The sequence below is a fragment of the Kogia breviceps genome, chromosome 4, assembly GCF_026419965.1.
Source record: "Kogia breviceps isolate mKogBre1 chromosome 4, mKogBre1 haplotype 1, whole genome shotgun sequence".
NCBI classification, from domain to species: Eukaryota; Metazoa; Chordata; class Mammalia; order Artiodactyla; family Physeteridae; genus Kogia; species Kogia breviceps.
This window is the reverse complement of record NC_081313.1, coordinates 12,183,035-12,195,636: the sequence shown is the minus strand read 5'-3', so window position 1 is coordinate 12,195,636 and position 12,602 is coordinate 12,183,035. Positions and strand designations below refer to the sequence as shown.

At 43.9% G+C, this 12,602-nt stretch overlaps 1 protein-coding gene across 2 annotated transcripts in view; it reads left to right on the top strand.

Moving 5' to 3' along the window:
• Positions 1-12,602, top strand: part of ANKH (ANKH inorganic pyrophosphate transport regulator) — a 144,673-nt gene that overhangs the window by 107,788 nt on the left and 24,283 nt on the right. The window lies entirely within an intron of this gene.

Genomic DNA, 12,602 nt, shown 5'->3' with positions numbered 1-12,602 from the left:
AATTTAAGGTTGTTTAGGACATTTATCAACAGTCGTAAGAAAATAACATTTATAATCAACTTCACATCGTAGACTGTGCCTTTTGGGTTCTAAAGATGGAGATGAGAAGAGGATAAAAAGAAATAGGGGTCTCTTGAACTCAGTTCTCGTTTGTTCTTGTGACTACATGTGTCCTATTAAGTCCTGCAGCAGTTCTCCATTTTTAGAGTACAATGTAAGAATGTAGCAGAAATGCCTGGGTGTGTGCAGTTCCATCATAAATGACTGATAAGGAGGACATAAGGCAATAAGAGGTTTGGGGACATGCTGATGACAGGGACACACTGACCATTGGCCCTCTGGCCATCATCACAAGAACCACTTAGCTAGATGAGCCCTCATAGTGGTCCTTTAAAATCAAGCCCGACGCACATTTTAAGCCTTTTATGGATTTTTTTTCAAAACCCACAGCTTAATATTTGATCCATTGATCCAGCACCTGAATAGATTGTATCAAGGGCAACGCGAGGTATCTAGCCCATCACCTAACACCTCTTAGTCACACTGAGTCATGACCTCGCATCCTCAGCTGTCCCGTCAGCTCCAAACCAGCCCTTTCCCACAGTCCTTCCCCCCTGAAGCTGGGAAACTGCAAGCGGGGGTGTCAGAAGCCTATTCCGGGCCACCTCCCCGGGGTGGGGGGGGATCCCTGGTAGCATGCCTGCCTGAGTCAGGACAGGTTGCCCCCAGCAGCGCTGCTCTCCTGGTTGCATTATTTCTCCCTGTGGTGTGCAAGTTTTTCCATAGTTCCCTAAAATATTAGCGAAACACCGCACAACCTTGAAACCGTTCAAAAGAGTATTTGGGGGGAAAGCAGAGAAGATTTCTGTCCCAGGAACAGACCTCAGCTTTTGGAGACTGTGTTAAGTGACCGGGAGTTGAGAGCTCAGCTGGTTCGGGTGCCAGGCTCTGTGACTGCGACCTCGTCCCTCGCCGAGAGCTGGGAGCTTTCGGTCGTTGCTTGCTCTGCTATCCGGAGTCCGGCCGGGTCTCCTCTCTCTCCATTTAAACCTCCTCCCGCAGCTGTGCTTGAGTCCAGCGGAGGACTTTACCAGGCTGGGTTTAAGGATATTCCTTCCCTCCTTCAGTTCACGGGCAGTAACCTGTACTTCTCAAACAAGAGCAACAAGTGTATTTTGAAATGATAACCGAGTAAGATCTAGAAAAATGCTTTGATTTCCCATGTAGATAGAGGTTTTATTTACTTAATAAATTCAATTAGTCTAATCCTACCATCTGTAACTAGAAGTATCTCAGGGTAGATTTGTCACCGTAGAAACAAGAGACTCAGAATCCTGTGTTGGAAAAGAACTTGGAGATGAACTGATCAAATCGCATAATTTTTTAGTAAAGGAAATGACCCAGAGAGGATAAGAGGATAAGTAACTTGCCCCAGTACCCAGCACTGGCAGACCTCACTTTATTGCACTTCACAGATAATGCATTTTTTTTTTACCAGTTGAAGGTTTGTGGCAACCCTGAGTTGTCAGATGATGGTTAGATGATCTTTTAGCAATGAAGTATTTTTAAATTAAGGTATGTACATTTGTTCTCTAGACATAACGCTATATTGCACACTTAAGAGACTACAGTACTTTTATATGCACTGGGAAACCAAAAAATTCATGTGACTCGCTTGGTTGCACCCTGTGCTTTATGGTGGTGGCCTGAAACTCAACGTGAAATATTTCCAAGGTGTACCTGTAAATAATAAAACGTAAATTTTTTTCCTTGCTTTATCACGATATTCACTTTACTACAGTGCTCTGGACCCAAACCTGCAGTATCTCCGAGTCCTGCCTGTAACAATGCCAGCTGGAAGCCAGACTTCCAAGCTCATTCTCTGGGGCTCTTTCCTCTGTACTGTGCTGTTTGCAACAGGCAGGAACAGGTATCTGGTCCTGAGGCTCTGGACTGAGGCACTTGCTGGCATGCTTGAAGCGGTGGTTTCTTCAACACTAAAAACAGTAGTATCTGGGCTTCCCTGGTGGCGCAGTGGTTGGGAGTCCGCCTGCCGATGCGGGGGACACGGGTTCGTGCCCTGGTCCGGGGGGATCCCGCATGCCGCGGAGCGGCTGGGCCCCCGTGAGCCATGGCCGCTGGGCCTGCGCGTCCGGAGCCTGTGCTCCGCGGCGGGAGAGGCCACAGCAGTGAGAGGCCCGCGTACCGCAAAAAAAAAAAAAACAGTAGTATCTGAGTTTGCAGCTTATGGTGTGTCTCATATACATTATCCTTATAACAATTCAATCAGTTGGTCCAACATCTTGGCTAGAAGAATTGCCATTAAAAGATACACAGAAAAAAATGTTAGGGCTTTTCCCCCCTAAATTCAACGTTTCACTGTCACTATAAAGCGTATACCTTTTTTTTTTAACATCTTTATTGGAGTATAACTGTTTTACAATGGTGTGTTAGTTTCTCCGTTACAACAAAGTGAATCAGTTATACATATACATATGTTCCCATATCTCTTGCCTCTTGCATCACCCTCCCTCCCACCCTCCCTATCCCACCCCTCTAGGTGGTCACAAAGCACAGAGGTGAACTGCGTATACCTTTTTACAGTATTTATCTATTCATTCTTCACATCTGTTATTCCTTGTAGGCTCTGAACTTCCCTAGGCAGGGTCTGTGGCTTAGTCACCTCTTATCCCCAGGGCTTAGCATCCTGCCTGACATGGAAGGGACACAACAAGCAGAACACAAATACATGAATCAATTAATACTTACCTGTGAGATAAGGATCAGAAAGGCACCGATGGCACCCACCCCGCATGAGCAACAACCTCCTTTTTATACTCAGGTCATCCTATTTTTAAAGCTTTGAAGATGCCCTTTACTCTCAAGTCTATTTTCCCTTTTTTAATTTTGAAACTTCTTAGTGTCAGGAAATTAACGTAGCGCAGCACTTACGATCAGCACATCATGTACATTCCAGTGGATGATATTGTGTACAAAGTACGAGCCTTCTGATGGCCGCACAGCTTTCTACGCATCACCTAGGATTAGAGCGCTTTGCTGAGCTCTGATCCTTTGGGCATAAATAGCTCTTCTCCCTGGGACTCTGAGAAGAGCTGACCCCACAGATCCTGCAGACACTTAATGACCCGGTGACGCTAACTGCTTTTCAAACGGAAACGCGTACTGTCTACAGCAAAAACCCATCTTGCAGTCAGAATGGGTTCACTCTTCAGGCCCTGACATTTTGGGTTCAGCATCCTCCTTTGCCTGTGAAAGAGATTTTTGACAGTTAATAAGAGACTAATATTTCAGAATGCTACAATGCATGTATGTGTTTATTCCCCAGTATAGATTTTCAGTTTAAATTTAAAGTATCTGTCCAACTCTAGAAGTTGGTCCTTCCCTCATTTTCTTATCCAGGAGTCTGTCTGATCCACTGGGCTTCAAGAAAAGCAGCAAATGCCTTCTGCCCAATTGGAAGAGGAAGTGGATTTAGGAAGAGAGTAGAGTAGGAAAATAGAAGTATTTCTCAAGTAGCATCTTGCTTTCCTGCCTTCAGAGCTTTAGGAATGCTTAGGAATGCTTAGTGAAGTGCTGATTGACTTCTTCAGACCATCTGACGTGAACGAGGACGGGGGGGGGGGGGGGGGGAGCTTTAGTTGATCCAGAAGATTAGCTTCAAAATGGTGGAACCGTCAGATAAAAGTTAATCCCCTCAATAGCAACAAAGGAGTGGGCGCGATGCAGACCAGGGTTAGCAAGATGACTGCAGACGGACGCGCCGCTGTTAGGGGCGAAGGAACACACAGCTCAAAGATACGTGCGGTTGAAATCGATTTGGAAGAACAGCTTCAGATGGTATATGCTGCAGGGTGGGAGCTTGCGGTGTAGTGGCCACACAGAGGAGGAAGCATCGCACACCAGCCATCAGAGCTGCACAGGAGAAGGCAGGACCACAAAGAATAAGGCTGTAGGGCTTCCCTGGTGGCGCAGTGGTTGAGAGCCCGCCTGCCGATGCAGGGGACGCGGGTTCGTGCCCCGGTCCGGGAGGATCCCACGTGCCGCGGAGCGGCTGGGCCCGTGAGCCATGGCCGCCAAGCCTGCGCGTCCGGAGCCTGTGCTCCGCAGCGGGAGAGGCCACAGCAGTGAGAGGCCCGCATACCGCAAAAAAAAAAAAAAAAAAAAAAAGAATAAGGCTGTAGCAGCGCTGGGGTCAGAAGCAAACAACCAGTTTTGCCCTGAACCTTCTGGTAGAGCCGTGGTCTCCATTGCTTATGTGACTGACCGTAAGACCCCATGATAATCAGGGTGTCCTGAAAGGCTGCGTTTCTCTAGTAGACACTCATGGTGATCACGGGGGGTGGTGGCAACGAGCTTGTGATAAGGGAGCGGGGGGCATCGTCCCTTCCTCTTGGGGAGAAGAACTGGTAATGCTAAACTTACAGAAACACGGCCACTTGTCAACCCCTTGGGACTTACCATGCTTCCCTCCTGGATTCCAGATTTGGGGGTAAGATAGTAACCGCGAACCAGGGTAGGATATGTCTTTTCAACAGCCTTTTTGGTGCAGAGGAGCGTCCTCAAAAGGTAACAGACCTCCATATTCCGGGATGTTAGGCCAGTTTGCTGAAACCAATGGCTGGGCTTGCTAAATTTACCAGACTTGCCAACTTACCCCGAATGTGTGGGGTTTTTTGTTTTTTTTTTAATTTTTTCTAAAGTTCTTAGCAAATCATATTAAATGGGGCAGTTTGAACAGCTTTAGATGATTTTAGTTAACCAGTTTCCATGTTGACTTCACAATGGCATTTTTTAAAACATTTGCTGTTTTGTTAAGCTCCCTGCTGCTCTCGTTTGGGGGAGCTGTTGCCAAGAGAGGGGGCCCCTCTGGGGCCAGAGAGGTGGGGAAGAATCCTCGCAACGCACAGGCTGGGCTCCTGCTGAGGCCTCCCCAACCCCCTTTTTACAAAATGGAAATAAGAGTCCATGCGGATGGACGCTGGTAGGCAGAGCCAGCAGGGCAGCTCTGTGCCACGAACAGGTCACAGGTCACACCGAGCACCCCCCGCCCCCCAATGCTGGACCCAGAGGGGCAGGAGATGGGAGAGACAATGTCAGAGAGATGGAGGGTGCAGGTCAGAAGGAGAAGCGGAGAGAGACCATGGGTCGGGAGAAGAAAGGGGAGGTGGGGAGTCAGAGGAAACGGAGCAGGAAGACAGAGGTGGGTACAGTGGACAGTGGGGAGGAGGGAAGGCCCCAGAGACCCCGAGAGCCCCAGGACCCCCAGGACCCCGACAGTCCTTGCAAGACATATCGCTGTCAACTGCAGAAAACTTGAAAAGAGGCAGGTTTTTAAGAAACCAGTAACTGTGAAAAATTGTTGGTTGGCCAAATAGGCTATGTCCCAGGTTGATTTTGGGTGAACTGGACTGTTTCAGGATGGCAGGTGTGAAGAGGGATGCTTTTTTTTTTTCTAATGTTTATTTATTTATTTATTTTCTTATTAGTCATCCATTTTCTACACATCAGTGTATACACGTCAATCCCAATCTCCCAATTCATCCCACCCACACCCACACCCCCCGCCGCTTCCCCCCCTTGGTGTCCATACGTTTTTTTCTCTACTTCTGTGTCTCTATTTCTACCTTGCAAACCAGTTCATCTGTACCATTTTCTAAGTTCCACATATATGCGTTAATATACGATATTTGTTTTTCTCTTTCTGACTTACTTCACTCTGTATGACAGTCTCTAGATCCATCCACGTCTCTACAAATGAACAATTTTGTTCTGTTTATGGCCGAGTGATATTCCACTGTATATATGTACCACATCTTCTTTATCCATTCATCTGTCGAAGGGCATTTAGGTTGCTTCCATGACCTGGCTATTGTAAATAGTGCTGCAGTGAACACTGAGGTGCATGTGTCTTTTTGAATTATGGTTTTCTCAGGGTATATGCCCAGTAGTGGGATTGCTGGGTCATATGGTAATACTATTTGTAGTTTTTTAAGGAACCTCCATACTGTTCTCCATAGTGGCTGTATCCATTTACATTCCCACCAGCAGTGCAAGAGTGTTCCCTTTTCTCCACACCCTCTCCAGCATTTGTTGTTTGTAGATTTTCTGATGATGCACATTCTGACTGCTGTGAGGTGATACCTCATTGTACTTTTGATTTGCATTTCTCTAATCATTAGTGATGTTGAGCAGCTTTTCATGTGCTTCTTGGCCATCTGTATGTCTTCTTTGGAGAAATGTCTGTTTAGGTCTTCTGCCCATTTTTGGATTGGGTTGTTTGTTTCTTTGATATTGAGCTGCGTGAGCTGTTTATATATTTTGGAGATTAATCCTTTGTCCGTTGATTCGTTTGCAAATATATTCTCCCATTCTGAGGGCTGTCCTTTCGTCTTGTTTTATGGTTTCCATTGCTGTGTAAAAGCTTCGAAGTTTCATTAAGTCCCATTTGTTTATTTTTGGTTTTATTTCCATTACTCTAGGAGGTGTATCAAAAAAGATCTTGCTGTGATTTATGTCAAGGAGTATTCTTCCTGTTTTCCTCTAAGAGTTTTATAGTGCCCGGTCTTACATTTAGGTCTGTAATCCATTTTGAGTTTATTTTTTGTGTATGGTGTTACGGAGTGTTCTAATTTCATTCTTTTACATGTAGCTGTCCAGTTTTCCCAGCACCACTTATTGAAGAGACTGTCTTTTCTCCATTGTATATCCTTGCCTCCTTTGTCATAGATTAGTTGACCATAGGTGCGTGGGTTTCTCTCTGGGCTTTCTATCCTGTTCCATGGATCTATGTTTTTGTTTTTGTGCCAGTACCATATTGTCTTTGATTACTGTAGCCTTGTGGTATAGTCTGAAGTCAGGGAGTCTGATTCCTCCAGCTCTGTTTTTTTCCCTCAAGACTGCTTTGGCTATTCAGGGTCGTTTGTGTCTCCATACAAATTTTAAGATTTTTTTGTTCTAGTTCTGTAAAAAAATGCCATTGGTAATTTGATAGGGATTGCATTGAATCTATAGATTGCTTTGGGTAGTATAGTCATTTTCACAATATTGATTCTTCCAATCCAAGAACATGGTATATCTCTCCATCTGTTGGTATCATCTTTAATTTCTTTCATCAGTGCCTTATAGTTTTCTGCATACAGGTATTTTGTCTCCCTAGGTAGGTTTATTCCTAGGTATTTTATTCTTTTTGTTGCAGTGGTAAAAGGGAGTGTTTCCTTAATTTCTCTTTCAGATTTTTCATCATTAGTGTATAGGAATGCAAGAGATTTCTGGGCATTAATTTCATATCCTGCAACTTTACCAAATTCATTGATTAGCTCTACTAGTTTTCTGGTGGCATTTTTAGGATTCTTTATGTATAGTATCATGTCATCTGCAAACAGTGACAGTTTTACTTCTTTTCCACTTTGGATTCCTTTTATTTCTTTTTCTTCTCTGATTGCCATGGCTAGAACTTCCAAAACTATGTTGAATAACAGTAGTGAGAGTGGACATCCTTCTCTTGTTCCTGATCTTAGAGGAAATGCTTTCAGTTTTTCACCATTGAGAATGATGTTTGCTGTGGGTTTGTCGTATATGGCTTTTATTATGTTGAGGTAGGTTCCCTCTATGCCCACTTTCTGGAGAGTTTTTTCCATAAATGGGTGTTGAATTTTGTCAAAAGCTTTTTCTGCATCTATTGAGATGGTCATATAGTTTTTCTTCTTCAATTTGTTAATATGGTGTATCACACTGACTGATTTGCGTACATTGAAGAATCCTTGCATCACTGGGATAAATCCCACTTGATCATGGTGTATGATCCTTTTAATGTATTGTTGGATTCTGTTTGCTAGTATTTTGTTGAGGATTTTTGCATCTATATTCATCAGGGATATTGGTCTGTAATATTCTTTTTTTATAGTATCTTTGTCTGGTTTTGGTATCAGGGTGATGGTGTCCTCATAGAATGAGTTTGGGAGTGTTCCTTCCTCTGCAATTTTTTGGAAGAGTTTGAGAAGGATGGCTGTTAGCTCTTCCCTAAATGTTTGATAGAATTCACCTGTGAACCCATTTGGTCCTGGACTTTTGTTTGTTGGAAGATTTTTAATTCCAGTTTCAATTTCAGTTCTTGTGATTGGTCTGTTCATATTTTCTGTTTCTTCCTGGTTCAGTCTTGGCAGGTTATACCTTTCTAAGAATTTGTCCATTTCTTCCGGGTTGTCCATTTTATTGGCATAGAATTGCATATAGTAGTGTCTTAGGATGCTTTGTATTTCTGTGGTGTCTGTTGTAACTTCTCCTTTTTCATTTCTAATTTTATTAAGTCCTGTCCCTCTTTTTCTTGATGCATCTGGCTAATGGTTTATCAATTTTGTTTATCTTCTCACAGAACCAGCTTTTAATTTTATTGATCTTTGCTATTGTTTTCTTTGTTTCTATTTCATTTATATCTGCTCTGATATTTATGATTTCTTTCCTTCTGCTAACTTTGGTTTTTGTTTGTTCTTCTTTCTCTATTTCCTTAGGTGTAACATTAGATTGTTTATTTGAGATTTTTCTCGTTTCTTGAGGTAGGACTGTATAGCTATAAACTTCCCTCTTAGAACTGCTTTTGCTGCCTCCCATAGGTTTTGGATCCTCGTGTTTTCATTGTCATTTGTCTCTAGGTATTTTTTTATTTCCTCTTTGATTTCTTTAGTGATCTCTTGGTTACTTAGTAACGTATTGTTTAGCCTCCATGTGTTTGTGTTTTTTACGTTTTTTTTTTTCCCTGTAATTTATTTCTAATCTCATAGTGTTGTAGTCAGAAAAATGCTTGATATGATTTCAATTTTCTTAAATTTACTGAGGCTTGATTTGTGACCCAAGATGTGATCTATCCTGGAAAACGTTCCGTGCACACTTGAGAAGAATGTGTAATCTGGTGTTTTTGGATGCAATGTCCTATAAATATCAATTAAATCTATCTGGTCTATTGTGTCATTTAAAGCTTGTGTTTCCTTATTAATTTTCTGTTTGGATGATCTGTCCATTGGTGTCAGTGAGGTGTTAAAGTCCCCCACTATTATTGTGTTACTGTCGATTTCCTCTTTTATAGCTATTAGCAGTTGCCTTATGTATTGAGGTGCATGCACCTATGTTGGGTGCATATATATTTATAATTGTTATATCTTCTTCTTAGATTGATCCCTTGATCATTCTGTAGTGTCCTTCCTTGCCTCTTGTAACATTCTTTATTTTAAAGTCTGTTTCATCTGATATGAGTATTGCTACTCCAGCTTTCTTCTGATTTCCATTTGCATGGAATATCTTTTTCCATCCCCTCACTTTCAGTCTGAATGTGTCCCTAGGTCTGAAGTGGGTCTCTTGTAGACAGCATATATATGGGTCTTGTTTTTGTATCCATTCAGCAAGCCTGTGTCTTTTGGTTGGAGCATTTAATCCATTCACATTTAAGGTAATTATCGACACGTATGTTCCTACGACCATTTTCTTAATTGTTTGAGTTTGTTTTTGTAGGTCCTTTTCTTCTCTTTTGTTTCTTACTTAGAGAAGTTCCTTTAGCATTTGTTGTAGAACTGGTTTGGTGGTGCTGAATTCTCTTAGCTTTTGCTTGTCTGTAAAGCTTTTGATTTCTCCATCGAATCTGAATGAGGTCCTTGCCACGTAGAATAATCTTGGTTGTAGGTTCTTCCCTTTCATCACTTAAAAAATATCATGCCACTCCCTTCTGGCTTGTAGAGTTTCTGGTGAGAAATCAGCTGTTAACCTTATGGGAGTTCCTTTGTATGTTATTTGTCATTTTTCCCTTGCTGCTTTTAATAATTTTTCTTTGTCTTTAATTTTTGCCAATTTGATTACTATGTGTCTCGGCGTGTTTCTCCTTGGGTTTATCCTGTATGGGACTCGCTGCCCTTCCTGGACTTGGGTGGCTATTTCCTTTCCCATGTTAGGGAAGTTTTCGACTATAATGTCTTCAAATATTTTCTCAGGTCCTTTCTCTCTCTCTTCTCCTTCTGGGACCACTATAATGCGAATGTTGGTGCGTTTAATGTTGTCTCAGAGGTCGCTTAGGCTGTCTTCATTTCTTTTCATTCTTTTTTCTTTATTCTATTCCACAGCAGTGAATTCCACCATTCTGCCTTCCAGGTCACTTATCCGTTCTTCTGCCTCACTTATTCTGCTATTGATTCCTTCTAGTGTAGTTTTCATTTCATTTATTGTATTGTTCATCTCTGTTTGTTTGTTCTTTAATTCTTCTAGGACTTTGTTAAACATTTCTTGCACCTTCTCGATCTCTGCCTCCATTCTTTTTCCGAGGTCCTGGATCATCTTCACTATCGTTATTCTGAATTCTTTTTCTGGCAGGTTGCCTATCTCCACTTCATTTAGTTGCTTTCCTGGGGTTTTATCTTGTTCCTTCATCTGATACACAGTCCTCTGCCTTTTCATCTTGTCTGTCTTTCTGTGAATGTGGTTTTTGTTCCACAGGCTGCAGGATTGTAGTTCTTGCTTCTGCTGTCTGCCCTCTGGTGGATGAGGCTATCTAAGAGGCTTGTGGAAGATTCCTGATGGGAGGGCTCATGAAGAGTGATTCTTAACAGGCTGCTCCAGGGTGGGCTTCATGACCCCCGATTCTAAATTACACTGAGGTCGTGGGACTGTGCCAGGGTTTCCCGGCTGTGTCCCAGTGGCCTCCCTCAGCTTCAGCAAGTGGAGGCTGCGTGGTGATGACCTCAGTGGCAGCAGTGGCGGTGGTGTGTGTGTGTGTATGTGTGTGTGTGTGTGTGTGTGTGTGTGTGTGTGTTGCTGTCACTTAAGGCAGAGAGAGAAGGGAGACTTGCCATCCAACCACAGTGCCTCACACAATAGGATGCAAGGGTATCTAGGTCAGTGGCTGTTACTACTTAAGGATTTATTTCTTTTTAAAAAAGAGTTAAAATAGGTGTTTACTCTGGATCCACCCTGAGCCTTGCGTTTTGAAGTCAATGTGTGGTATAAAGGGAAAGTGCGACTCTGCACTCGACCCCGAATCTTCTATTCTGATGATTATGGGGTGAATTATGTCCACCCCAAATTCCTATATTGACATTCTAGCCCCCCAGTGCCTCAGAATGAGGCCTTATTTGGCAATAGGGTTCTGATGAGGTCCTGGTGGGTGAGTCAGGTGGACCCCTCATCCCGTCTGACTGGTGCTCTTAGAGGAGGGGGGGTGTGGACACAGACATGCACACGGGGGGTTGGGAGGCGGTACGTGGAGCCTGGAGTGATGCTGCCAGAAACCGGGAGGCCTGGAGCAGATTCTTCCCTGGCGCCTTCATAGGGAGCGTGGCCCTGCCCACACCTTGATTTTGGTGTCACTCCAGGACTATGAGACAATAAATTGTTAGGCTGCCCGGTTTGTGGTACTTTGTTACAGCAGCCCTAGCAAACTCACACACTGATGTTTCTGAAGGAACGGAGTCGTCTTGTCATTTAAGGCCACATGGATTGACTGACCAGAACTAACTAATCCCCTGATTTGCTTTCTTTTTAACTTCTCCACTTACTGTTTCCATAACACATTTGTATTCTTGTGTTTCCAGCTTCTCCAGGTGAGAATCTGAACGTAGGATTTGCTTAGAAATATTGTTCATGCAGGTCAGCACTGTCCCCAAATTTATGTGCTTAACTATGTCCGTGCTGATGGGGCTCTTTTCTGAGGGGGGTTGGTTGTTGGCATCATAGCATCCAGTAGAAGTACCAGTGTTCTACTTAGGTTGTTTTGCTTTGGGGTTTTGTTCTGCTTTCCATTAGCTGAACAATCCAATGCATCTCATCCTGGCCCTGCAGAACCACCATGACTAGCACTGAAAAGCCGAAACATGTAATTTTCAAGGAACAAATTAAGTTGCTAGTATTTTATCCAGTTGTATTTATACCCCCAAATTGTCTCAAAACCTTGATCCCGGGCTTCCCTGGTGGCGCAGCGGTTGAGAGTCCGCCTGCCGATGCAGGGGATGCGGGTTCGTGCCCCGGTCCGGGAAGATCCCACATGCTGCGGAGCGGCTGGGCCCGTGAGCCATGGCCGCTGAGCCTGCGCGTCCGGAGCCTGTGCTCCGCAACGGGAGAGGCCACAACAGTGAGAGGCCCGCGTACCGCAAACAAACAAACTAGCAAACAAAAAAACCTTGATCCCTTGTGCTGCTTCCTGCATAAACAGTAGTATCTAATTTGGCACAAAACTGTAAAAGTTACTTAGTTTCAGCATCACCTGTCAGTACACACCCGTGTTCTATGAAGAACAGGTGCAGAGCTGCCACCTGAAGGGGTTTGGCGACCAGGGAGAAGACAACTGTGTCCTCCCCCAGCTCCTGCAGACGAGTCGTGATTGGCCCGTGGATCCCACACATGCCCCGTGCTGCCTGCCGGGCCCCAGCCTCATTTCGAGGATGTGGTTCACAGGCTCCACTCCGAGGGTTTTTTGGTGCAAAAGCAGATTTATCAGAGGGAGAAGGCAGTCAGGAATCGTTCCACACAATATTCAAGGTAACCCAGTGGGGATCAATTCGTAGACTTCCAGGAACGGTATTTTATGACTCTCTGTGGCTTTTTAAAAA